The sequence below is a fragment of the Bactrocera latifrons genome, unplaced genomic scaffold, assembly GCF_001853355.1.
Source record: "Bactrocera latifrons isolate USDA-ARS-PBARC rearing strain unplaced genomic scaffold, ASM185335v1 scaffold_15, whole genome shotgun sequence".
Classification (NCBI taxonomy): domain Eukaryota; kingdom Metazoa; phylum Arthropoda; class Insecta; order Diptera; family Tephritidae; genus Bactrocera; species Bactrocera latifrons.
This window is the reverse complement of record NW_017534963.1, coordinates 1,500,041-1,526,388: the sequence shown is the minus strand read 5'-3', so window position 1 is coordinate 1,526,388 and position 26,348 is coordinate 1,500,041. Positions and strand designations below refer to the sequence as shown.

Sequence of the window (26,348 nt, the reverse complement as noted above, 5' to 3'; positions counted from 1 at the left end):
TGCAACAATAACAATATAGCAAACACAACAACACCAACAGCGGCTTGATAAAAATGTAAAAATTGCCCACTTGACTGTCGGTTGTTTGCCTTTTGCGCAGCTGTGTTGATTTTAATGTTGCTATTGTTGCTGTTGTTGACTTAGTTGCAAATACAAATGCACACACATGCAAAGCAGAATATTTGCTTTTTTACACATAAATAAAAAGTGAAAAACGAAACAATGTAAATCAGAGGGCAGACAAAATGCGGGCGCCTAAAGTTTTGCTTGTAAATTTCGAAATGGTCTGCTACTGTAATTGCATTAAAAATAAAATTTTATATTTTTGCGACTCCGCATTGCATTTCATTTTTTAGTGTAATTGACCTGCTCGGAAACTTTGATGTTATACAAAAAATATGTATTTATTTTATTTTATTTTTTGTTTTACCCAAAGAGACATTTATTAAACAAATTTAATGCCAAATCTCTATTTATTTATACAGGGTGGTTTAGCCAGTAGCCAAATATGGAGAGTACGATAGATGCAGCAGAAGTTCATTGCCTAAATCGATCAGTTTAGCCGTGGCAACAGCGTAGGTGTGAGCCGGTGAGTTGTTATGTTATAAGAGCACTGCTTTGTTTTTGTTATGTCGAAAGAGCATATTTTTTTTTTACAAACATGGCCGTTAGTGATTAGACATAGTTGACTTCTGGGCTTTTCTTGAGTTATTCAAGGTTGACCACATTTTATGAATCCCAAAAAAGGCTGACTGATATCACTCACTTTTCTCTCCGGTAGGACAGTCTTCGTCTTATTTGTCTTGTTATTGTAGAAGCGGCCTTAAGTAATTTAAAAGAAAGCTACCGAATTCACAGTGCTTGGGCAGATAAAAATCTGTGCCCCTTTTCGTTTCGTAGACCCGACTGTCGTGGAAATGGGTTTCGCCTTCGGGTGAGCTGGTTCGCCGGTTAAAATCCACTGCTTCGCCGACGACTATCGTACCGGTAGCTTTCTGATGCCAAACCATTACCCAGATTATCGCTTTTGTTGAAACGGTTCAACGAAAACCGATATGTGATCCCACAAAATTCGTTCAGCCAATATTCCACAATCTTTTATATAGCAGTATAGGAGAAGAAATATCGGATACAGCATTCAAGTGCTTTTTGATTTCACTGCGGAATAAAAAATTAAAATTTTAAATATAGCTTTTATTAGGCTAGAAAATATGAATATGCCGCGAATGAGCTAATACTCTAAATCTTATAATTACTAATAAAAGAGAACAATTGAGAAATTCCAAACCATTACTTTCCCAAGCTGGTTGTGCCTCAGGCCATATAATTTGGCATTCACTTTCCCCACTCTTCCGAAATTAAAATTTTTGAAACTAACAGTTGCTAAGTGATAACTGTTTATCCCAAAAACTAAATAGTTTATGAAGTTTCTTAAATTCTAAAACACCAATCATAGGGAGTAGAGTCAGCCGGATTTTCGAAAATCCTGATATTAGTTATACAGGGCCTATGTCAAGTTTTCGCACAAATTAATTAATTTAGAATAAAACACGTTTTCTTATTTTCATTTGCACAACTCATATATTCGCCGATATTTTTGGTCACAAGTCAACTATAGATACTGGTGTCCAAATATTCCGTACGTAGGTGATTAAACGGTTTTTATTGGATTTAAACAATTTTCGAACATGACTGTGTATGGCAAAACATTATTCTTGCTTAATTTAATCTCGTTATATTAACTGCTTCTTGATTTGTGTACTTTAAACTGAACGAATCAAGTGGAATTTAAAATTGTGCTATATGGGAAGTAGGCGTGGTTGTTGCCCGATTTCGTGCATTTTTAGACTGTGACATAAGAACGTAAAAAGAATGCCACGTACGAAATTTAGTCGAAATTGGTTTATGGGGTTCCGAGATATGGAATTTCATCAATTCATTCACACCGGCCCCCATAAAGCTCTCTGATATCATCTTGGAGGTAAAATTTAATGTTTCTGGGATATTATTGATTTATCGCGCTTTTATTAATTTTCAACAGTACCCTCTCAATGTCGGTAGGAGTTATTATAAGATTAGATGGCGGGGCCACGCCCAATTTTAAAAATATTTTTGACTCGTGCTACTGCGATCTCCTATACCACATTACAGCTTTATATCTTAATTTGGTCCCTTTATATGTTTTGGTTAATGGCGATTTGTGTGCGTGATAGTGATCCAAATACGAACATCTACGAACTCTAAGTTTTTTTTTGTACTAAGAAATACACATACCAAGTATCATCAGAATATCTCAATTTTTACTAAGGTTACAGCTTGCACGGGCGGACGTATGGATGGATAGACAGACGCATGGTCAACTGGATTTCAAATTTTCTAGTCACCCTGATCATTTTTATTTATAGCTCTGAATCTATCTCGATTAGTTTTAGGTGATACGTACAACTGTTAGGTGAACAAAACTATAATAATTTGTAGCAACTGGTTGCAAGAGTATATTCCCTGCAACATTGCATACTATTTGTATCGAGGGGTCAAATTATTAGTTTGTAAGACCAAGCGATAATGATCTATATAATTTGATCTTAACTCTGGTGGGGGACTTAAATTGATAGACACCTCATCTGGTGAGAAATGTTTCTTTCTGATTTTATTTTCATATCTTAAGCCTTTATTTACAATTTATCAAACTATTTTAAATAAGTAAATATTCATATGTACAAGGTGCGTTAGAAAGTAAACACGACTTTAAAAAACACTGAATAAATGGTGTTTTCGGCTAGATCAATTTATTTTATTCTGCTTCATCTCACATACTCCTATGGTGAGCGCTATATTTTCTTCAAACTGTTTTCTCTTCAGCCAGCTTTAAACTCATGGTAGCAAACTATCGGCACAAACCATTTATGCAGTCATTGTATTTGGTCCGGTGGTCATCCAGATGCGTAGCCACAATTTCCACTATTTTTTTCACATTTTTCGGTTGATATATTCTCGCCACCCCGCAGTACATCAGGTTCCATAGTAGTGAGCCTAAAACAGGTTTTGGTTTTGGGACTAGAACCAGACGCTTTACCTTCCACGGGTTGATGAAAACCTCTTCTATTATACACGCATTGTACATTTTAACAAATTGTTATGGCATATATTTCAGGGGATTTGGAGTTCTTGATTTTTTTTTTCTCAATTGTCAATAGTTCTTCTTCTGTGACTAATAAATTGTCATGCTACTGTTTTTCGGTACACCGACTGTAAAAAAACAAAACCAGTTTTCCGGAAGTTTAATACTAATCTGTTTTTCCGCATTCAAAATAGGCGCCTTTTGAAACAATATGTAAAAGCATTTAAATCTACTATAAATATATATAATATATATATAATACCAACCCCAATGATCCCTGACCGTCAGTGCCTTCAGTGAATTTTGGTTTTTCGCTTTTAGTTCATTTTAGTTCCAGCGAATGATGCTCGGATTATTGGTCAGTTTCGACGTCATATTAATAAACCCACGTCTTGCTTCCAGTAATTATGCGTTTGATGAAAGTAGGGTTTTCAGAGATCAGACTTCATAAGAACATAAATAACGTTTTACTAATCTTGAAAACAAAAAAATAAGAAATTTTTATCTGGTATGCTTGTGCATTGAACATCTGTCCGGGTCAATTTTGATCAGGTGTTTATAATACGAGTATTTGCAAATTTTAGTTTAGATTTTTTCAATATTAAATTCAGGCATTTGCAACATATTGACTGAGGAGTATACATAAGTGTAGCAAAAAGAGTGATAAGGCTATTTTCGGTGACGAGCTGGCAAGAAAAAGCACTCTAGCCCCTTAGAATGGGAATGGTTCGGTGTTTTACTCTCCTCGAGTGTTCTACTACTGGCTAACGCTCCAACGCTCCAATAAAAACGCTCCATGGTTTCTGAATACAGCAAAAGCATCGGTGAAATCGCTGGAAATGAGAAAAAGAAATGCTATGATTTCCAGTTCTACATTACACATTATAGTATAAATTCTAACCAGATATTAAATTAGTTTAAACTTGAGCTGATTCTCAAAATATCACGAACTATCAATATAACAAAGGCTTTAAGAAAAGTCATATCCATTTTGGAATAAAATATTATCTCAGCACACCACAAGCCGACGTATAAAATGGCGCTTTAAGCAAACTAAATCAACAGAGTTATACTTGAGTAGTCGTGTGCAAATACACTACCGATAAAATAAATAACCCTTAACAAAATCAGATGTCTCGTGAGATTACTAAAAACCGAGCTACATTTAAGTTTTTTACAGTTTCCACGCTATTTCGCCGAATAAATGTGCATTTTCGTAGGCAACAACAACAAGACAAGCGTTAACAACGAACAAAAATAATCCATCTTGAAGCATTGAACAAATAAATGAATAAATTGCCATGCGAATGAATAGGCTCAGGCCTGCAACAAATGACAGCAGAAGACGAATGAATGCAGCGCTCAACTTACTCACACTGAAGAGCAAAATAAACTACCGCTATGTGAGCGGAAACAAAACCACACGCACACATCCCCACACACATTGCGAGCGAGACATGAGCGATCGGAGTGACACGTGAATGCATTTTGGTTAGCCAAGAACGTTGGTATAAATTGCAAATAACAGTTGAAGGTGAACCGGGTGAATGGCTGTGATGTGCGGCTTTTAAAACTTTGAATGGGTGCACACCATTTTTCTTCAATTTCCAAGGCTTGGCAGCGGGAATCAAGGCACAACCGCCTTCATCACCGCTACTGTCACAATCAATGAGGTCGCCGGCGCGTTGATGTTGTTTGACCTGATGCCACACACTCGGCAGTCAATCAGTTCCACATACTGAGACATGAATGGCAAATAGAAAACAAAAATGCTGTTGGTGTAGGAAGCGGAACAACAAAAGTTGCATGCAACGGCATTGGCGACGAAGTTTGGCCTCGTTGTTTAAAGTGCTGGAATTATTTATTTGCCCGCCGCCGCTTCGCTCTCCAAACACACACTCGCATATCCTCACATCTTCACACATATCCATTCAAATTTGCATACATTCACACATTGGCCTGTATGTGTAGCGTTTTTGTTGTATTGGATGTGCTAAGACTTTTGGCTTGTGGTCAGCAAGTTGGCGCAGAAGTTTTGTGTTTTTGTGGTATCTCGAAAGGAAGTGCCTTTTGTTGCTGCCTCGACGATTATGCACATTTACTTGACACAACGCACAACCACATTGGCCGCCTCACGTTTACCAGCATATGTTTGTGTGTGTGTGTGTGTGTGCATGTGTGCGTGTGCGCTTTGTCGCTTAAACTTTTCGGTCGGTCGTCGGTTAGCTAAACAGGAAATCTGCTTTTAATGTTCCAGCTTAAGTGAAGTTCACATAGCTCGGTTGGCGTGGCGTTGATTTATGGCGAGCACTTTGACATGTCACCCATACCGCAGGCAACAATGTCAACAACAACAACAGTAAGAAATTTATGTGTGGCACTCAGTTGTATATAATACGTCTATAGATATGTATATACTCATACATATATATGTTGATTATATATACATAAAATGCGAAGGGTTCTTGGATTGGGGCATGGCATATTTTGGTTTTGTTATGTGCATTTGTAGGCCAGTGTCTGTATAGTTTACTTAACCACAAGAAATATTGAAGGTTAAGTTAGGTTTGGTTAACCTTGTAGACCAATAAGCCATGCATAGACCAGTTGGTTTTTGCGATACAAGATGAAGTTCAGTTGGTGAGTCCAAGAAGAGTACTCATCCAGCCAGCGCTTGACGAGAATTTTAACATACTCTGCGGCCTTTCTATCAATACCTCCTCCAGTGTGTCCTACCGTGGGGTCCCCAAATGCTTACAGCGTAGTCTTGCCAATGCAGGACAAGTGCATAAGAGATGCTCTATTGTTTCCGTGGTGGCTTCCTCTAAACATTTGCTGCAGTCTTCTCGTTCTGTCAGTCTCATCCTGCTGGCTTTCTTCGCACTAAACAATGACCAGTTAGTATTCCCAACGTTATGTTCAAATCTCATGAAGTGGGGTTTTTAACTTTGATAAGTTTCATATTTTCGATTCTGTAGACGCCTATTTTTGAGAGACGCAAAATACTCGCCTTTCAAGAATTGTCCTTAATAAAGTTAAATCGCGTTTCTTAATTGACTGAGATATCAAAGCGATCTCTTCGAAAAATGTTAGGTGAGGAGTTTTCTCCAAGAAGCCCTCTGTCACTCTTAGGTTAGGTTAAGGCTTCCGAACCATAGTTCCGTGGCAATATCAACGCTTAGCTCGCTAACTGTGCGCTCAAAGTAAGTTAAAATAAGTTTATCTTCACTGCTGGTCATAATGGGATCTGTGGAAAATGCCGATGATCCATGGAGACAAGGTACCCGTTTCCCGTTCACATCGGAAGGGGAGTACGTAAAATCTCATTTGGCATCTAGCGTCGTAAAATAAGACCAGTGAACCCCGAGTGCCTTAAGTAGCACCGGTCTACGATCCGACTCTGTGCGATTGCGAGGTCTTTTTGGCCTTGAGTAGGAAGAAAGTAATATACTTACTCTTAACAAAGTTCATCTAGCCGCAATCGACGGGGTTCTTATTGGACATTGTCCAATATGTCACGCTGTAAGACAAAAACTCTTGTCGAACGCAAGTTGTTAAAGTTTTGTGAAATGGAAAGAAGTGTTAAAATACAGACACTTTCTCCTACATTATCCAAACCTTGCAAGACTATGGAAAAACATCTCAGTAGGCTTACCTTCGACGAACCGGAAGACATAGACGAAACTAACATTAGCCGTCGCAATAAACTTGTGATGTTACGATCGACATCTTAACCCTTCCTAAACTCACCAACGAAAAAGAAAGCTTCTTTACAATCTTTCAAAACGAACTCACAAATATGCATAATAGTTGCTGGAGAAGGTAGTTCATAGTCAAAGTAAGGCTCTTCACACATTTTGGTGGAGCCACAATTCTCTTGTAGAGTTTTGGAAGTTGTTTCTTAGTGTCTTTACAAAGCCTCCTTAAATAACCTAGGAAAAATGTTAACACTGTTGTCTACGTTTGAAGGCATTGTTGCAAAAAGGGATCTTCAACCAAATTTGTAAATCAGAATATTTTTTGGTTTAGTTGGCGGTTTATACCTTTCGGTTATATTTGCTCTGGAGAGAGCATAAATCTTTCAAATATATCAAGTTATGGGTAGGCAATGGAAACACTTCATTATTGTGGACTTTCTATGATTCCCTTTCACTTTCATTCTTTATAAAAGTTCTCCTTGAGCAACTGATATATGGATCTTAATATGAACCAGAGGTCTCCTAATTAAATTTAAACTTCAAGCTTGATATAAATAAGCAAACAATGTGGCTATCATAAAGTCGTTTTGCAATAATTGCAAACCATTTCGGGATATTATCGCTTCGGTGCATTACCCGATGTCAACATTTTTCCTTGTTTTTCATTAATAAACTCTTTATTTTAACCTACTTGGAACACCCTTTATCGCCACCACAAAATTCTTATATGTTAATGTGCTTATTTGTCTGCCAGCCGGTGGGTGGTCTACAAGTGCGGCCAGACGTGTACTTGCAACAGCTCTTCAGGCTTTGGTCGTCGCCTCTCATGAGCATGAAAATTTACTTAAGTGCATTTTGAATTCGCTTTCAATGCAATCTGCTTGCATGAGTTAAGCGCTTAAGTTGACTAATGGATTTCTGAGAGCACATCATTTAGGGGCGAAAATATTGAAAAAAACTTCCCCGTATTGCTGAGTTCGGGGTTAGCCGTTAAGATAATTTATTTGTTCGAAGTTTTCCTTAAGAAAATGTGCTTTAAAGTGACGCTAAAAATTATTAGGCTTGTCTGTGGTCACGCAGATAAAGAAAAATAGTCTATATATTTCAAGTGATGGTATTTAGTTTATTAAAATGCCTTTGCCAAATTTTAAGAAAATTTTAAAATTGTGGTTCATCGCTTCTTCAAATAGTTCTTGTAAATGCTAGCTTGACGATGTCTCAATGTGTAAATACCTAAAGAACGAAGTCCTTTTTTTCCACAAGGGAATTTAAAGTGAAGTACCAGAAAAATATCGACATCGATAAGTGTTTGCTCTTGTGCGTATATTTTAGAGACTAATATGGTGCCTCAAGATAGTTGGCATACTTTATTGCCTATATAGTTTGCTAAGTAAATTTCGTCAAGAAGCAGAAAGAGTAAAATATTCATATTAAACTGAAGGTTGTATCAAGATTGGTTAAAATAATCTGATTTATGTAAAATACGCATCGAAATTTTTGTCATATGGAAGGTAATATTGGTAAAAGACTGGAACAGTCGATTTTCACAAGTTTCTCTTGAGGCAAGTTTTTCGCCAGAAAATTCATTCGCCTTAGTTAGGAACTAGAGCTCTCGGTATTCGACTAAAGGACTAACCGGATTAATTAAGGCATTATACGAATAGCAATATAGTATTGATTTGCAGTATCCAGATAATCGTAAGTAATTCTGATTATTCAATTAACCACTCATTTTCGACTATCCAGTTAAGTGTTCATTGTCGGCTATTAGAATAGTCGGCCTATTCATAGCTATATATTTTTGATAGACTTTACTTAGCTCTGACGTAATTAAATCCGGCGGCATAATACCGGATATGATAATGGCCACTTCATGTGAGACCGTTCTAAATGCACAAGCCATTCTAATGGCGCACAACCTTCCCTTATAGGCCTTTATTTTTTAGCGCAGTTTTGTCCTCCATGTCCGCGTACATAATTTCCAGAGTATAATATGATATTTCGTTTTTTAGAACATTGACATTTCACAAGTTCTTCGAAGTCGTTTGTCGAAGTATGTACTGTGATCGAAGCGAAAGTCTCAGCTGAATAAAGCTAAGACTCACTGATTTTATTATTAAGAATCTCAACTATTTACGGGTTGATCAAAGGAGGTCAACCTTTAAAATGTTTCCAACAAAAACAACCGAGGCTAATTTTTAAACTAAAATTAGAAATTTTTTCACAGAACAGAGAAGAAAAATAATATTGACTTTGCTTCAAATAACCCCTACTGTGCGCTTTCTGCGGCAACATTACCTAAATATTTGATGCCACACACGGCGACGGCGACTATATGAACGCAAATTGCGGTATAAATTTATAAACTGTGTTGCATGTATATTTACAGCATAAGAGTTAGCAGCCGTAGCTGTAGCGGCAGGCGAGTATTGTCACGGATGCATGCGGCCGATACAAATACAGTTAGTCATGAGCTGCCAAAGCGGCCGGCGGCGATTTAGTAATGTATTAGTGCTGCATTAAGTTTACCCCGCACGGCAAATGAGTGCACAAATACTTGCGGATGCATATATGTACATGTATACCGCTATAATGGGGTATGCTTTCACTGCTGGCTGTGGCATATTATCGGCAGCACGTCAGCGAACGCGCGCACACAAGCACTCCAGTGAATTTTCATTAATTATGCGGCTTTGGCTGAATTTCCGGCAACGTAATTTGTTTGGTTTTGTTTTCTTTGAAGTGTCTAACGGCCTGCTATGGGTTATGCGGCGCTTGGCGTAGGCAAATATTATTAGGTTAGTCCATGGCTTGGCGCTTATCATGTGCCCAACACACACAGTGCAGTTGCAAGTCACCGTGGGAGAGACACATACATGCAAATGAAAATTAAGCATATGAGTGCGTGGTAGCACGTTGCATGCCACAATTGGTTGCAAGTGCACGGCCGCATGCTGCAATGCTTGTCATTCAAGTGATAAATGAGTCTCAAATGCTTGAGAAATGGTCCAAAGCGGTCGCACCCACATAAATAACATATGCACGTGCGCACACATACAGACACATACATATACCTTGTGCTCATATACATACAAATACACATATGCATATGAGCAATAAGTGCACACATGCCTCTTTAAGGACCCAGCAGCAATTTGCGTCTGTTTGTTGCTACTTTTGTTAGCGAAATTATACGGATCCTGGAAATATTTTCAACATTTCGTTGAATTCCGTCCGCAAAGATGTCCAAAATTACGCATCAAATTACTCTGTGTACTGCGGTTGCAATTAAGCAAATTTTTCGTTGTTTGTTGTTGTTGTGCTTGTTATGCCAGCGTAGGAATTCTCTTTAACAAAGAACGTCGAGTGCATATTTCTGCACTTAAGTATCCTTTTGCCTGAATCTTGCCACTGCCACTTGCTGCCTGCCGCATTACGCTCGTTTGAATTGCGTTAATTTAGTTAATTGCCACTTTCGTTGCATGCCACATGCCGCATCCAACGGGCGATGGCGATACTGTTACTACTGCTTCCACAAGGTGCAGCTAGGAGGTAAGCAGAGGAAATAAAGTTGGCAAAAGGAAAAATGATAAAAGAATCGGTTAAGTTGTGTAATTCTGCGCAGTCTCAATGCTTACCTTCAACTTGATTTTCAAGCATCAGCATGACATGCTGGCGTCCGAACTGTGTACAAAAATATGTAATGCGGGTGCAAGCTGTAAACGTGGTACAGTCATGCCAGAGGTGCATTCTTCTGTGGATCTATGAAAAAACAAAACAAAGTTTGAGTTTTTGAAAGTGCTATTAATTTTCGTAAAAGGAAATTTAGGTGAAATATTGTTCCGATTTGCCATTCGTTTTTAATTCAAAGAATCATATTAATCCAATATTGCTTGCAATTCGGCGTCTGCAACCTTTTTTGCAGATCTCCTACTTTCTTCATTTCTCACATCAAAATCATTATCTCTGAACAGTTGAAACCATTATGTTTCTTCTGATAGAACATGATCACCTATACCTCGACAAGCATTCTATACAGCAGTCTTCTTCTAATAAAAACAAAAAGTTAATGCTTTCCGCAAAACATCACTTTTCGGTAAAAAATTTTACTTTTTCAACACAATGAAACAATATAATGTTATTTGTTCAATGCCTGTAATATGCTTGACAGCTGTTATGGCTCGCTCACAATGAGGGTTCGCTATTGTATTTTACGCTCTCTTTATACCGGTATCTGTACAAACTTGGCTTTTGCGTCCTTATAAAACTTAACTGATCTCTCGTCGTCAAATGCTATCATTTATTTTTTTTATTAATTTATCATCCATACGTCGAACTTGAGCAACTGTATCCCTACGTACTGAACACTTAAACAACGTAGATGTGTCTGTTTTGCGAGCCCGCTGTTAACTCTTTCTTCGCAAGGTAAGCTTAGCCTACTTGGTCTTGCTTCTCATTTTACTCATTCTCTGTTTGTTGAACGAAACGGGTTCGCTCTTTCGCAGCCGTTCTGCAATTCACAGTTCTATTATAACTTTCGCGGTCAAGTCTTTTACGGTGAGCCACTATGTTATCCGGTGATACGCGCTCTGCAACCTGTTATTCTACTTGAGTACCGTATACAAAATTTCGGGTAACAAAAGAAAATGTGCAGAGAATTTTCATGAAATATGGTGCGAAATGCATACACTGGCTACTCCCAAAACATCATTTTGGCATAAATTAATGCAACATAACTGATTAGCTAGCTTTTGTTAAAAGTAACCGTTTGCCTCGGTTTGGCCCACATATGTTGGCCATAATTCGCTATTAGGCCGATATTACTCACGCAACTTTATCACAGTTTTTTTGGATGTGCATTTTATAGTTGATTCTCTCATCAACTACCACGCCTAGGTATTTTAGTTATGGCTGTATTGTAATATTTAGATTAATGGTCTATAGTTTTTTCCTGCTCGTGATCAGAACTGCTTTTATGTACGCTTTGGACTTTATGCTACTATTGCCACAGCACCTTTTTCGGCAGAAGAAGCCGCAATATTTCGTTTACAAGATACATAACATTGAGCCCAAAATGGACTATTGTGGTATCCCAATAGTTACAGTATATCTCTTTTGAACCTTTCGACAATGTCGTATAACACCAGCCTGTCGAACAGACAACTTTTTGTATTCCCCGATAAATATGCCTGTGATTTGAGAATCTGTAAAGCTTTTATTTATTATTGCATTCACCTTGCACTTATAATAGCTTTATCTACTATTCCGGTCAGTTCTTTGATTGCGTCGGCAGTCGAGCACTTTTTGCAGAAACTTTATTGGATGGATCGAGGCGTTCACAAATGAGTCCATCCAGAATTTTTCCAATTGTGTCCATCAGTATGATAACTTTCATTTGGGGTGTTGTTTTCTTCGATTACTGCTTTCTCTGCTAATATTGCCATCGTTGGCTCATCGTCTTTATGATAGGCCACTTGGCAGTAAGGATTCCTTCTTTGCTTTGTAGAAATACTTTGAGCACAGGGTTTTTGTCGGTTGCCGCTGATATTGTTGTCTTCCTTACGTGCTAATGCCAGCATGTATACCAAGCTTCCTTGTGCTCTCCTTATAACAACTAGTTCCCTCCGGCTGGTTTACTGGAAGTTTGAACTACTTTAAGCTTTTTTGAGCCCACGAGTATAAGGGAAATTATTGTCGCTTGTACATAGCCACCGTTACGCAAGTTACGCCATTTGATTATTGAAGACGCCAGGTATCTGTGCTATTTAAGAGCCGCTGGAAAGATTAATAATCGTTTGTTAAAATTGCTACCAGCTCGCCCCTGCCCTCGTCGCGGTACTCTGGAAACTAATACCAACCGCCACTTTCGGGGGGGGGGGAGGGTTCAGCGAGGAATTTCTGAGAACTTTATGGGTATTAGTATTTAGGATTGTCTCAACGGACCTTCTTTTAGCACAGGTGCGTAATGATACATTCACCCTACTTACCTACCTTGTTTGTTTGTTTAATATTTCAGCGAATAAAATTTTTTAGTTAATTTGAAAATTTATATTTTTTTTTTGTTAAGTTTTAATTAACAAATTCGCATTGTTGTGGCCAAGACTCATGTGATGTGACAGGTAATTAGTTAGTTTTAATCGAATGTTTTTTTAACCAACTCTGTTCGATCTAACTCTGGGTCGACATTTTCATTCTTTAATTTTTTGGTAAACTATTTTTATTTTTCTAACTTTGTTTGTTAAAATTTGTTTGAGCCTGCATCCAAATCGAAACACTGTGTTGGCATTTATAAAGCCAATCACTTTTTTCTGTCAATCCATTTATCAAAACGACAGCGCGGCAACAAGTATTGCAATGTGGCAGCATCAAAGCACCAAAACGCGACGTGCGAGCAGAGGGCACGAAGGTAAAATATAATTTACAAGCCAAGCAGCGCTTTTGAGCATTTTTATGCTGCGTAAAACAATTAAATAGTAAAAGCACACAATACGCGTTCAGACAAGTAGCTCTTCAAGTCATCAAACGGCTTTAATGCCGACAACTTAGACCGCCTCTCATGGCGCACTCATTGCTCGCGCTCACCCGCTCTGCGCTGTGGCCCTTTACTGCACGCTTAATTTCGTTAATTAAATTTGATTGCAGTGCAATTAACGGCAGTGTGCTGGGCGGAGGATACCAGCCAAGGCTTTAACGGCATTGTTGCGGCCGATCATTTGATGCAGCCAGCGCCAGCGAGCACGAGGACAACGCTGAGAGGTGTTGCGTAATTTTCAAGGTTTATTCGCGCACAAAAGTTGCCACGCGTTCTTCCACTTTCACGCGCTAACAAGAAATCATTTAAATTTTCAACTATGGAAATGCTCACTTCAGAGAGGTGAACCACCACACAAAAGAGTTCTAATAGAAAGCACGAGTAACTTCTTGTCCTTGACCGSGCAAGCAGTGCTGTGCTGTGCTGTGTGTGTACCAATTTGTGGTCATTGTAGGTGGTATGTGGTGAAAAAATCACGTGTCATTAAAGTTGATTTTTGTAATTTCTTAATTTCATAAATCTTGCAAATTTTTAATTACTTGACTTGAAGCCAGGCCGTGAGCCAACCTCGAAGGAGAAGTGTAGAAAGCAAAGAATAAAGTGAAATATTAATCCAACACCTCAGCGCCAGTGAAGCAGCACTCATCTCTGACCACATCTTCACGTCTACTTATAATTCACTGCTTCTGCAACATGCGCTCCCCACCACTTTGGCTGCTGCTTCTGCTGCAAGACTCCGCGATGTTTGCCGCACAGTTTGCTCATTAAAATAACAATTGCATTTTGTCACCGGAAATTTTGTTCATGTCAAGTAAAGCAACGGCGAAAAATGATGAAAAGTTAGAAGTAAAGTGCTTGCAATGAAATAAAAGAGAAGAAAACCTGACGCGGTATAAAAAGAGCAAAGAGCAGTGCAGCGCAGTGCTGGAGGAAAAGGTTCAACAATGCATTTTTCATTATATTTATTTTTGCTATTTTGCCGAAGCTTCGTTTTATGTCCGGTTCCACTTAAACTCGCTGCCTTACGATCATCCGCAGGAGTGTATGTGTGTGCGTAGTTTTCAACGCTGAACCGAGTGCAACTTCAACATCGTCATTATCCAAACGTTGTAGCAAATTTTGTACGGAGAATGAGAGAACGCAAGGCTTTAAGCACCAAACTTTTCTCAAGTCTAAGTTTTTCCGTGCGTTAAGGAAATCCTGAATAAAAAATTAGAAATATTTTATTATATTTTATTAATGTGCGTAAAGAAATATATTTCTTTTTTTCCTTAAAAATAATGTTAAGATTTTCTTCTTGTTCTGTTGGTTGTTCCTTGCCAAAGCCGTAAGCGTTTGTCATTAATTTTTCTTCGGCGAAAGTGCAAGCAAAGTTCATATCAGCCACTCCATTTTGTTCTTACTCCAGTGCAAGGTCTTAGAAAATGTCTGAAATGGATACTAAAGTAAGAGGTTTAACTTTTTGTGATTTGAAATGTATGACAGTTTTTTTAAAACAATTCTAAACCTAAGGTAATATTTGTTATCATTCGAAAGAACATTCTTTGGCATTTATTTCTTGAAAATTATCTCTTACAAATGTTGGCCGCGGCTAAGTTTCAGATTGTCTTACAATGACTCGTTCGACCATTTCGACTGCTAACCTGAAAATGTCTCGCGTAATGTTTTGCTTCAAGGCTTGAATCGAAGCGGGATTATCCGTATAGAGCTTAGATTTTACATATCAGCACAGAAAAAAGTCTAACTGCGTGATATCACATGATCTTGGTGGTTGAAATGGCAGCTATTGAGTCTCTTCAGGTTGATTTTCGTTCAAAACGCGGCAATTTTGCTTGTTTTCATACCTAAGGCCGGGAAGGCCGAACGGCTTCAGTTCTTGCACAAGCTGTACTTTGTACGCTTGAAATTTAAGATCTCGACGTAAAATGCACCAAATTGTTCCGTAAGTCACTCCGAACGGTGCCGAATCGACTCTCCACGGTCGTGTACACTCTCAGCTACGACTGCTTTATATTCTTCAAAGCTGAGTTTCAAGATGGATGATGGTTTTGTGAATAGTACGCTAAGTACGCCTATTAAGTTGGCAATAAATTGAGCGAATCGCATGAAAAATATTCTATACAAGAAGTGAATTTTCGTAATAAAGTTGAACGAGTTGCAGACGTTGCTCAGACGTAAATCTTTCCATTATAAAATGCCAAATAAATACTGAAAAAAATCACATGACAGCTTGATAAGCTCACTCACACGTGTCTGTCAAGCTACTAAGAGACGAATTGAATCACTCGTTATATCTCAAGTTATATAACTGCGATCGGGATTGTTTTAACAGCGTTACAGAAGGTCATACCAAAACGATTGCGATTTCGTTTCGAAATGTAAATGTCGATGAAATTGTGGAAATCGTTAGGATCATCTTTCATGCAAGCACAGGTGTGATTATCATTTGGCAATCACACCTGAATCTGAATCAACGTCAAATAAAGACGGTCTTGGTTGAATCGGAGTAATTCTTAGATTGGCAATGAACTATCCACTCTGAGCTCATCGTCTTAAGGGGGGAACCTGTTTTAGAAGCTTCAAAAAATCGATGTTTTTCAAGATTTTTTGGAAGAGAAAGAAATAAGTGATTAAAGCGAAATTTTTAGGGTTTATAGTTATATATTTACACATCATTCACAAATTTTTGGATACGAAATCTTTGATATTCAGCCTTTGGGAATATCCTGCGGGCAGGATGCAGGTCGCAATTTCTATCGGAAACAAAAAGTTCAAAGAGATTCAAATTTTTTAATAATTTATCTGCTAGTTAAACTAAAAAAAAATTTTTAAAAAATTTAAAGTGTGAAATTTTACAAATTTTTTAAAAAATGAAAAAAAGTGGTTTTTGGCCAAAAAAATTTTTACTTTATATTGTTCTAAAATGTGCTCAAACTTGACTTTTATTTGTTTTTTTTTTTTTAGTTTAAATAGAAGATAACTTAATGCCAAAGATAATAAGCGTTGCCCCAATTCCATGCGACGTTTTTTCTTTTGCTTCCTGCCCGCCAATTAAGAAAAATCGTAAAAACGAAGAACCGAGAAATCGCCCGTCAAAGTTTTCACTTTGACCAATTGCTCATATATCTGCTAGACGCTCGGTCACTACTTCCCTTCTAGCTTCGAAAATATTTGAAACTTCCATCTAAAACTTTAGGGTAATATTCTTAGATTATTTCTAAAAAAGGTTTAAGTAAAAGAAAATAAAATCCTTAAGCCAAATTCTGGACTCAATTATACTGTCAACAAAAGGAGAGAAATGGCCGAGAAACGTTAAAAGGAATTGCTTTTCATCTAGCCAAAATAGCCGGGTGCCTGGCTTTCGAGGTTTTTGTGCATCCACCTTATAGTTCGAATCAGACACCTGGTGATTACTACCTGCTCCTGTATAGGGTGAAAGATTTTCAAGCATTTATTCTCCTTACTATCGTATTATATATTTTCACATAAGGACACAACCAAAATTAAATCCGAATCCTAGAGTTTAGCAATAGAAAAGAAAAATGTTGAGCTGAAGTTCGATTACTTTTATTTATTTTATTTGGAAAGAAACCATGCAGTGAAATTAAAATGTTTCCTCTTATATGAAGATGTGTCATACATAAGTGTTCCTAAAATAGTTACCACGGAGTATAATGTAATAAATGTCCATGATCTCGTATAAGCAAACCGCTGATTAAAGATAATAGAGATAGCTGAGCCATTAAGCATCCTAAAAGAATTGAGTTCATCGGGTTTATTTACTTCGGACGACAAGGGAAACCATGAAACCACTTTATAGCATTGTTTTAGCGCAGTTTGAAGAAGTTTCTGCAAATTTTGGTGTCCAGCAAGGAATAATGGTAAACCCCAGAGTCTAATAAATAAAATTATCGATTCTTCTTCGAAGAAGCTGAAGGCTGTCTTATCAGCCGGAAGGATTATGGCTATCGCTTTATAAGAATGACAAGCTGTGATCTACTATATATCGACTGCTTAGAAAGAGCAAACCGATTACAGAGAATTACGCAAACAACGGTCTCATTTCGAAAAGAAAAAATTCTCATCCATCACTACAACGCACCAGCTTGCATCTTCGAGATCGTTACGGCAAACCATAGCCGAAGGTATTCTCCAGATTTGTTTATTTGCAGTGTTTTCATTTTTCATTATAATGGCAAATTGAACACAGAAGAAAATCAATCAACAAGTTCAACCGTTTTCGAGAACAAAAACAAAAAAATGTTCGAATAATTTCATGTGAATATCTACATTAGATATTGATTGACTTAGAAGCAATAAGACTCAACATGTTATACCGAGCCGTATCATAATGCTTCTTGCTCAATTTTACCATTTTGAAAAATTCCTTTCAAGCAAGTTTACTTCTATATTCACTATATGTACACATTTAACCTCTCCCAGTTTGCTTAAACAACATACCCATATAAACTCAAAGATTTTAAGCTTTTCGCATAAATCGTCTTTGCACATATTCGTTTAAATATTTTTGTACAAATAATTACTCACACTTCGTCATTGCAATAATTCATCCAAAGTAATATATATCTAAGTGCAAACACTTAAAACTCATTTAAAGTGGCAACTCATGCCATATTCTTATGCACACACACGCGCACAGACATTTGTACACTTTGTGTGAACATCCGCTTCACATTAGCAGGTCATACACGTCGTATGAGTAATGGCTCATTAGTGTTTGTGCCAACAGGCGCCCTTTCGAAAAACATAAACACATTTAGAAAATTAAATATCTCCATTTCCTCAGCGATTTTGCATACGAAAATATTAACGCAATTTCCTCTACAAAGTGAAGTGGCTGAATAAGGCGTTAACCATACAAAAAGTTGTTAGGCTGAGTAGATTTAGTATTTTTTTCAGAGGAAAGGTAAACAGAGTAAAGTAGTCTTGTTCATATCATATAATAAATAATAATCACTCGTTATCGAGTATATATGAATTTGAAGTGAAGAGCTTGATGTAAGAATATCCAAAACTGTTGGAGTGGGTTTTGACGATTTACATGATTTATACGATAACTTGCTGCCATTTCGAAGGTAATTTTATAATGCACTTCATCAGCAAAATATTTCTTCATATATATGTTATATAGGAATAGATAGCAGTCAAAGCTGCCAGATCTGTCCTCTAGGCTGATGCTGGTTTTGGACTATCAGAGTGCTAACTGGGTTCTTTATCCACCTTTTGTAGGACAAATGAAGTAGTCAAGATTTATTCCTTGCCGATATCCTTTTCTATTTCACTGGTCTCCAATGCGTATTTGTTGCCTCCCGCAGAATGGCGCTTCTTGAGGCGAAGAAACTCGCTTCCAACGCCTCACGCCATCTTCCCGAACCTCGCGTATAGAATATCCTCTGCCGCCTTACTGATTTGAAAGAAGTAGCCTTGGAAGTTGTCGTTTTGTTCTTGTGTTTGACGTATCGCTTTTCGGCTACGTCTTTGCACTACCTCTTTTTCGAGGCCGCTTGCATTTCACCTCCTTCTAGGAATACATGCAAAACAGTACAACATAAGAGGATGATTGGAAAAATACGTAACCCTTCGGTAGGAGTTGCTTGACTGCCATGTAATGACTCTGACAGGAGTTAACTAGAGGTCATGACATTGTGAGCAGCCATACGCATTGCCCAGTCGACAAAAGGTCGGCGAATATAGCTAAGAGAATCTTTTGCCGATCGATATATACTAAAGTATGGATTCTTATGAAAGCCTGTATGAAAGAACGATAAAGAAAACGGACTACAGATTTACGAGTGTGTCTAATATTTGCAAAATTTTGAAATGGAAAAAGTATAACTACTGAAAACTTTCTTTTTTCACTATCTGTAAGCCTCTTCAAAGAACCTCGTGGGTTCTACAGGAAATTTTTTACTATGGAGGAGCGATATTTGAAAGATCTATCTATTTCTAAGACATATACCTGCGTTTCAAATGCCTAAAGCTTTAGTAAGTGTTTTCATAAAGCCTCCAAAATGGCAAAATTATACAATTATGACCGCGTTGTGATACTTAGTTTATTTTTGGAGACCTTAAAATTCCCCATCTGCATATCATATGTATTCCAAAGTAATGTAAAATAACGGAAAATATGTGTGAATGAGCGTACAGCCACGATATGCGTACTTACTTGTATTTATTTAAGGTCCTCACTAAAGTCAGCGGCCGCCCACGAAAAGACGCAGCGGCCATATATCATGCGATAAAAAATTCATCAAAAGCTTTGCCAAAGAAGACTGCCTTGGCACTGGCGCTCGTTTGCACTTTCGTAAATACGCACACATACATTTACAAGTATATATTTGTAAGCGCATTGTTTTAAAGCCCATTGTGAGCACTTTTATTTCCGTGCCGGCGCACGGCCTCACCGGCTTGTAGCTTGTAGCACTCTTGCGCAAAATAAACAAATGTAACTAGCTGTGTGTATGTATGTATATCTTAGCGTTTGCGCATTTTTTTCCCAAGGTTCAAGTTTCTGTGTGTGTCTTTTTGGTCCTACGCGCTCTTGAATTGTCGCGTGGGTTGTCGTGGGCCATTAATGACAATGATTATGCCACGCCTTGCATACCGATACCACCATATGTACATATATATGCATAAACATATATGTTGAGATCCGCTACGCTGTATCTTTATGTGTAGCGTTGCACATGCCACACTCATCTTACCACACGCTTTGCTGCAACCACTTAGCTTTCGTTACATATCCACATATCTCCATGTAGAGACCGTTTTGAAGGTTTTTGCATATGTTTTTGTGTGTATATGTTTGGCTAGTTATTCTGTTTGCTGTTCCATCTTCGCTGTCATTCACGGTGTTTGCGAGAAATATAAAATTACATGTAAACGATTGTAAGTTTGTAGTTGCAGCTGTGTTTTTGTGGCTGTGTGGGCTGATGCGGTGCGGTGAGTAGACTCTTAAAAACGCGTCGTATTACGCGCCTATCAATTTGTGAGGCGAACGTGCATGTAAATGGCATCCTCACACATACATATGTATTAATATATACATTAGGGTGGAGGTTTTTCTCTTTTTTTCTGATAATGCTGAACTTTTAGTTGCGCTGACAAAATTTCAAACTAAACACAACTTTACTTTTGTTTAGGTTGAATTTTTTACTACTTTTAAATAAAAAAAACTCTACAAATTTAAAAAATTTATATTTTAACACAAAATTTTCCACTCTACAAAAATTACTTAATATTTTTTCCATAAAACCACCGCTTTAAAAGTTATACTCAGTTAACGTCATAATATATATCATACAGTACACCACTACGTATAAGCGACGCAGTATCCGTTCCCACGACAGCTGGGATTAAATAAATGGAACTAACATGAATTTTTTTCCGACCACTGACTGCCAACTCGGCACAATACTCGAAAATATGTCAGGAATCTGCCGCTACAACAACAACAATTTGTCAAAAATCTTTAAGGGAATTGTAACAAATAGTCAACTTGGCAAGTAACACACACCCTTATTTTCATATATATGTGTATCTGTGTCGTCTGAAGTGCATGCGCTAAAACACGCATGACTTATGCGCCTTAATATCCTGTTGAATACAGGCTCGCACAAGCCAACGGCTGGCAGCTGCATGCCACGCCGCAGAAGGACATCTGATAACGTCGCGTTTTTCGCAGACAATTTATTCACATATTTTTTGAGAGATCTTTTATGTTCGCTGCGAAACTCTCTTTTATTTTATTCGTTATAAGAGGTATCTCTGTATTGACGCCATGGCGTTTGAAGTGTACGCATAAGTCATTCTTTAACCATGTAAAATTGTATGCTTTTATCAGCTTAACAGCAGTTAAAAAGAAAAACGAAACCCGAAAAAACAAAGTACAGTATAGTGGTTGACTTGTATTGAAGTGGTCGAAAAATGATGAAGGTCACTGCCCCGACTGTCGCTACCATAAACCAAAAGTGTGTGAATAAAGATGTTGGTAACAACTATATGCGGGAAGTTTTTGTATGTTTGTTAGACTGTATATTTTGAAAGTTTACTAGCTTACTCTGAAAAGAAAAGTATTTAGCCTTGATAAGGAAGCGACACATTAAGCGAAATACAAAGGATATTTTAAACAACGAAATTCTAAAGAAAATAAACTTATGGCATCTGCTATATATGCATATACTTTCCAATATTTATCAAAAAAATCTTAGAACTAAGAACTTATTACTAGAACTGTTCCTGAGTCAAACTGATCCGAGTTGTAGGAGTCTGTTTTCTAAAATAAACAATTTAAAGTTTATAAAATGTTGTTTGAAAAGTTCCGGCTTTACACATAAATGGCACTACCAGCACTAATTGCTTATGATTTTTAGTTATCCCTAATTTTCAAAAGGCGCTTGTATTTATTTGACAGTTGTCGGATCATTAGTTCGTAAGTTATATCTTGTTTAGTGAGGCAACGTCTGTTATTGTGAAAAAATGGAATTTCGCGTGTTAACAAAACATAACTTTTTGGTGCAAAAAATACTGTTTAAGCCAAAGTTGTATTGACAAACATTAATTGGTCTCAGAAGTAGAGAAAGTGCTAGATTGATAAAATATTGCTTTTTGAGGAAAAAAATACTGTCAAATTTTAGATTGAAGAACAATATTTGGACTCTGCATCAGAGAAATAAACCGTTTTAAAGTGGTTTGCTAAGTTTGAATGAGGCGAAATATGCACTGAGGAAGAGAAGTTAAGAACAACAAAAATATTTTGATGATTCGGAGCAGTGTTTGGAGATTTTGAAACCTAATAAACGCGATCTTATGCGATGATATGTGACAATGGATGAAACAACGCTTCCTATCTAAAGTCATCCGAGTGGACCGGTCAGGATGAATGGAGTGCTGCTCTTGTGGCAAAAGCAGAGAAATGTGCGCTACCCCAGTCGTAGGAAGTTCAGCGCTAGACCTTCTTAAAAACTAAAATTGGAAGCCGGTACAAGTCTGTCACAAGCGAGGTGTGCATATGAAGGCTTATCAAGGCTCAAGGCTCTCATTTCAAATATACAAAAACTTAAATAATTTATTAGAATTTTTTTTTTCTTTAAGCTTACATTGTAAACAAGAAATTCTGACATTTTTGGAAAATAATATTTTAAACGTTTACGACGCCATTTCCTGTGACCTTTCGGAAAAATTATGATTTTGATTAAAACCTTAATTTAGAACTTGGACGAAGGAAAAACAACTAAAAAGAAAATTTTAAATTTCAGTGAAAATTTCGCGACATTTTTTTTTAAATAGTTGTAATGGAAAAAAAATATCCTCCGTTCAAATCTTTAAAAATTATATCTCAAAGATCTGTGTCAACTTTCATGAAAATCGGTTGATTAGTTCTGGAGAAATCTTGCGAATCGTTTTTAAAAACACAGTTTCGAGTAAAATGAGATTAAATATGGCACACTTAGCCTCAAGCGCACAAATTCTCAAGGTTGCATCTCCGAAACTATTACTTGGATCAACTTAAAAATGTAGGATAATATTCAGAGGTGTTGTAGAAATAAATAAGGCAATAAAAAAATTCGATTTTTTGAAACCCGTAAATCCATCTAAACCCTTAATGTAGTTGTCTGGTAACATGGGTTCAAAAAGTTGAAATTTATCAACGTCTTGAGAATATACTATGAATATTTTAGACAGAAATTTGAAATATTTTTGGAGTTATAACAAGTTTCATAGAGCGCCTCGGAGTCCTCTCTCTCGGAGTTGTTGAACTTTAAACGCGTTTTTCTCAAAACATTAGCTTTCGGTTCGGCCCGGGTCCTAACTTTTTTTCTACTGCACCGATTTATTTCACATTTAAACAAGCTGTTGTACACACTTATAGTTCTAGTCGGAACTAGCGACAGTTTTTTTCACCGTTAACTTTTTATTTTAAAACCTTTTCTTTGCTAAAATAAAAGGACTTTTTTTTTAAATCCGCCATTTTGTTATTTACCCTTGAAATTTAACTTCAGCAGTTCCGATCAGAATGACATGTCTATAGATGTGAATTTTTTTTTGATGTTCCAACTTCGAGTGAAAATAATAATAGCAATAAAACATTAAATTTTTTCAAATAAATTTTTTTATATTTTCAATATGTAAATAAAAACACTCTAAATATTGAAGATAATTAATTTTTATTTTCCTATAAAAAACCACCCTCCAAAGAAGTCATGAAAATAGGCATAAGTTGCCAGACTACTACCTTAAAGGAATTTTACTATCCAACATTGAAACTTGTATTTATTTGACCGTACAGACGCCTTTCTACTCGAATGATCTTCTCTATAGAATTCCAAACTGTTATGGAAATAATGATTTTTTAGTTTTACCCAGCTTTAATACAACGTTGTAGAGCAGCTTTTGGATATTTCTTTAACGCGACGATTTAAATTTAATTCCTTCATCACAATATATTTAATATGAGTTTACACTTACACACAAACATACATGCATACGTATAAAATAAACCGCGATCTTTGTCGAATTTCAGCAGAAAATTTGAAATATGTTGCGACATGTCTGACAATAATTGTTTCGCTTTTATTATGTGCCTTAGTATTTTTTTGTTTTTTTTTTTTTTTTGCATTGCTTAAATATCATCTATGAAATATGCGCAAAAATATTACGTAATACATTCACTATGCGCTAATATGGGTAAAACGCCCTCATTTGTGGCAACAGTATAGTACATTCCCATGCAACTAAGTACTCAGTACACACAAATATTCACAGACATAGGTATGTAGAACACAACGGAAATATGATATATTGCCAGGTTTTTTTGTTGTTTTTCGCTGTCATCTAAATAATGCGTCACGGGTGTATTTAAAAGCATGTAAACATGAAAAACTCACATAAAAAATGCACAAACACATGCACACATACAAAGGCATATAAGCATACTAGCATAAGAGCTTGCTGCCATATTTTAGCGTATGTCTACATACATGTGTGTGTGTGTGTACGAGTATGCGTGCAATGTTTTTGCATTTACAAGCATTACGCCGCCGTATCAGCAAATCTGTTAAGTATTTTGGTGGATTTTCTTTGCTTTACCAAAACCGCAGGCAAATATCGCGCGTCGGCAAATATCCATCTTCTCCGTCCTATATACATATAAGTGTATGTGTGAGCAATTGAGCATGCATGCGTGTAATCTCTTGCTCGTGTGCTCCAACGTGGCCGCATTTCTTCGCACATATTCCGCTGAGTTTATTTACGCAAAGCGATTTTTAAAGCCGCCTAAATGAGTATAAACCCGGCAAATAAGTAGAAAACAAATTGTTGAGCGTCTTCGCAAATTCGTTATACAAATAAGATTGTTTTGGTTATTAATGATTGCCGTGTCGACTGTTGTCCTTGCGCTTGTTATTTAAATACGTGTGCGATATTAAATATGATTATCTTTAAGAAAAAATTAAATGACAGGCTAATTTATATATACAATTTTTGGAGTTTATGAGCCAAACTCTACAAGGGCTTATTAATTATTTTCGAACAAAAGCTTAATATAAAACTTAACTTTATTGAAGAATATGAGATTCCATCGATAGTATCTTTCTCACTTATCCTAGTTCGGAGGTTTTGCTCCTTCCAGCTTGAATTCGACAAAAATGCCTAAAGATTTTTCCTTGCTTCCCTCAAAAGACAAAAAATGGTAGGAGAGAAAGCAAAACGATTGAAAAGCACTCTGAAGCTGAGCGATATCCCGACCTTGGGCTGGTGAGCGAAGGTGTCCTCTTCTCTGCCAAAATTATAATATTTGTAACAGATAAATTGAGTCTATCACAGTAAAATACATTTTTTGGCAAAACTCTTTCTTTTCTTTATCAACATAGTTCCCGTTAAAGCTGACATACTGACTATAGCGACTCGAACTTTTGATACCAACTTTTTGATACCATTTTTGTAATAAGATTTTTCGTTTGTCTCTACATAGGCCTCGCTTTCTGCGATTATCTCTTCACTAGGCGAAAATTTCTACTCAGCATTCATTACTTTGAGACCTGAGAACAGAAAATAGTTACTGGCGACCAGATCTTGCGAATACTGCAGACAACTCAAAGGTCAATTCATTAATTTTTGCCATCGTTTTCACTGACTTTTTACGCGGTATATAGTTCTAGTGAAAGAGCGCTTTCTCTTTCGCCAAATGCAAACGTTTTTCGGCAATTTTGTCCTTGCCATCCCATAACGCTATGCAAAAGTCACTGCTCATAGTCCTTCCTTTTCCATGGTAGTCAATAAAAATTATTCTAAACGCATCTCGAAACACTGACACCATATCAGCTTATTATTGAATGAGCTCGCGGGGTATTGCTTTCTCACACACAACTTTTCGCGAATGATATGATATACACATTCAATTGATATCGTCAGAGTGCCTGCTATCTTGAACCAATTGACTTCCCTGTCACTCAAAATTATTTTGTGTACACTTTTCATGTTTTTGTCAGTAAAATCATCTTTTGTGCTTCCATTGTGCACATTTCACTATGTCTTTAACTTAACATGCTAATCTTGATCCGTAGATATTCCTGGGACAGTTTGTGGAAACTTCAACTTTCAACTGTATTTTTTTCCTTCAGTTTCTGTAATGTAATGCAAGTTGATTCCATCCAAATGTTATTTTTTATAATAACACCGACACCTGCAAATTTATTCACGAGGTCGAGGAACTGACTGAAACTATGATATCGACACGGGTACCCGGATCTTATTTATGCCAACAGATTTCTCCTGATCTTTAACTAATCCATACTGAAGCTGATAGTCCCCTTATTCCATAGTATTTCTGACAGCAATACTTCGCTTGCAGGTATGAGAACGGAGCGAAAGCATTCAGTATTTAATTCGAGGATGCAAAGATGTCGATAGTCAGAAATTGATTCGAAGTTCTCAAGAGCATCACTATTTTGAAAGAAACTCCACCTTCCGCTTGATA

At 37.0% G+C, this 26,348-nt stretch overlaps 1 long non-coding RNA gene across 1 annotated transcript in view; it reads left to right on the top strand.

Annotated features, from left to right (window-relative positions):
• Positions 1-501: 501 nt before the first annotated feature.
• Positions 502-26,348, top strand: part of LOC108965883 — a 39,319-nt gene continuing 13,472 nt past the window's right edge. The window contains exon 1 of the long non-coding RNA XR_001993145.1: positions 502-589. This is a non-coding gene — a long non-coding RNA (uncharacterized LOC108965883). The remainder of the gene's footprint in view (positions 590-26,348) is intronic.